Below are 3,126 nucleotides of genomic sequence, written 5' to 3'. Positions count from 1 at the left end.
TCCATCATTCATCATGGTGGTGACTCTTGGACAGTCACTTATCTCTCTAAATTTCCACACCCTCCACCATAACATATGGGTTACAGCCCCCACTTTGCCCTCCCCTTCACCCCCAAGAGGGCTGGGTGTCAGACATGATAATGGATATTCTCCATGAGCTGTAAAGCATTGTTCCCATGAAAAAGCTGAAGAGTAAGCTTGAATCCCCCTTTACTTGGAGCCGTCAAATCCCTTCTCTCCTTTCAACAGCTACGAAATATCCAGCTTCTTCTTGCCATCATTCAGGATTGAACACGTATAGAGCTTTTTGAAGCACCGGTTCTTTATTTTTCAAACATTTTACCTATATTCAATCATTTTTGGCCCCATGACATAATGCTAAAAGTAGGCCATATTAGCATTCCTACATCTCAGAACAGGGAACTGAGGCAAAGAGGGATCTATATATCTTTCCGAAGTACATGCTTCTTCTAAATGGGATTTGAATCCAGTCCATCAGTCATGGTCCCAATGGTTTGCTGAGTTTCTAGACATTCTCAGTTAAATAAAGATATTTGCCCACAAAACCTGTCTGTTGGGTGTTTTCACTGCATACCAAACTGCAAGATCTTCCTAAGTCCAACTTTGATTCAGGAGGCTCTGCTGGGCCGCTGGTGAGGAAAGGGACCAGAGGATTGAACTGTGAATAAATTATTGCTAATTTCCCCATGGTCTTCTGCCAGCAAGATGTCAATAGTTGTCTCTATTGTAATGCATTTCCCAGGATGCTGCTCCCAGAATGCGAGAAGAAGAAACACTCATCAGAGGTCAAGAATATCAACCCCAGGCTGGCTGAAAAAGATCCGCATCCGGCCACATTTTAGGATGCACCCTATAAATGACCCAGCTGAAGGTACTGTGGAAAATGTCTCATTCGGTTCACTCAAGAATAATTATTCTAGTTGATTCCGTGCCTCATATTGAAGAAAAAGCTATGAAATATTAAGCAGTATTCTTCTTTTATTCCATGTGTTCAAATTGAAACTTAACTAAGCCAGCTGGTACTGTTTTAACCATGGAAGTAAACATGCATTTAAAATTCAACATTTGGTTCATGTTTAAGAGGGAAGATGGTCTCTAGTTATGGTTTAGACATTAGCTGATTTTTGAACGTCAGCAACAACACATCCCGCCCTGAAACCATGTTTTGAGATTTCTTTAAATTATTAGACATTATTTAGAACAGGATTATATTGACATAAAAGTTGTACATGCAATACAGAAAATTCCTGTATCCTGTCACTCCAGTTTCAGCTATTAATAATATATAGCATAGGTGAAGTACATTTGTTACAATTAGTGAAACAATGTAAGTATATTTTTACTAATGAAAAGTCCATAGTTCACCTCAGAGTCACACCTTGTGTTGTTATATTCAATGATATTTGAAATATGTACAATATTATTTGTCACCATTATGGTGCCATACAGAAATGTGTACACTAATGTTCATAGTCGCATTATTCTTAGTAGCCCAAAGATAGAAACAATCCAAAGTCCATGAGGTGATGAATGGATAAATAAAATGTGATATATACACAGAATGGAATAATTTTCAACCATAAAAAGGAATTAAAGATTGACTTATGCTACAAAATGAATGATCCAAATAATATAAAAAATATATTATTGTTAGTGAAATAAGGCAGGCGCAGAAAGACAAATATTATATGATTCCACTTGTATGAGGTACCTAGTGTAGGCAAACTCACAGACACCGGAAGTAGAAATGACCAAGGTCAGGAGGCAGGAGTAAGGTGGATTATGATTTAATGGGTACAGAGGTTACGTTGAAATGATGAAAAAGATTAAGATGTAGATTGTGTTGATGGGTACACAGCATTGTGAAAGTAAGAAATGCTAGTGAACTGTATACTTCAAAATTATGAAAATTATGTAAATATACATATATAAATATGTATATTTCATCACAATAAAATAAGTCAACAATCCAACAGAATGGACGATGAATGAAGGAGCAACATATTTGATTAGAAGGAAGCTGAAAGAGTCTTGTAACATTTCAAGAAGAAGGGGGATTTGGAGGGACTTTCAAATGGGCAGAGGGGCCGTGGGACTCTATACTGAAACATAGTGCAATGTTAGTGTTCAAGCTTTTTCAGACTGACACTTTCAAATTGATTAGGTTCCCTACAGCTAGAAAGCTAAAGGTTCTCTTCCTCATTTCTGAAATGTTCCTCCCCTTTGCCTTCCTCCACCCACCAGGGAGGTTTGTCCAACAGCACCTCAGTCCACACTCAGTAACCACCTGCATCCATACACTCCCACCCTGTGTCCACATTAACGAGGCTCTCTGAGTAATTCCTGAGCAGCATCACCAGTGTCCTGACACTTACTCTGTGTCCTCCTAGAGCCCCCTGAGGACCTGTTGGAGAAACTGCCCCATGTGAGGACAATTAAAGTGGCTCCTGCTACCTCCAGGGTAAGCTCCCCTTATTTATCAGAGATTAAAAGTTTGCTTCATTTCTTTCTTTTCCAATTGATTTCAGATATGAAGATCTACAATGTTCAAGACAGCTGATGTATACAATTTTGCTTGGTTGGATGGATGCTGATTGAAGGTCTTTCCCAACAGATAACTCATTCAAAAGGCCATTTAAAAAATGGCAACATCAGTTAGAAACTGTAGAGTCAGACACACTTTCCTCAGCAGAAAATTTCCCTCCTTGAAATAGACTTTTGTATTTGCTCCTGAAAGTGGACCTGAGAGATCTTCCAGGCAAAGCTCCAGCCTTTCCCACAGCTGTCTTCTCTGGTTTCTTTTGGGGCCATTGGCTCAACAACAGTTTCCCATTTGGTTTTCTGAGGACAAAAAAAGAGATGAAATACCTGTGTCCACAGAGCACAGGATGCTGAGATCCTTACACTGTTTTCTCTTCTCTAATCACAGGTGGATTGGACAGCAAACAAAAACGGTATGTATTCAGAGTTCACCCCTGTGCTGAGGAACAATCTAGATGATGAAGAAGGTGGGACTCTCTTGCTGGCTTTGCTTGGAGAGACACCCTGATTCAGGGTCCCTACAGGGATGAGGGCTGGGGGTGTAGAGCTAGAGAGTGATTTCCC

Source organism: Mesoplodon bidens, assembly GCF_964165515.1.
Source record: "Mesoplodon bidens genome assembly, contig: HAP1_SCAFFOLD_402, whole genome shotgun sequence".
Lineage (NCBI taxonomy): Eukaryota > Metazoa > Chordata > Mammalia > Artiodactyla > Ziphiidae > Mesoplodon > Mesoplodon bidens.
Note: the sequence above shows the minus strand (reverse complement) of the source record.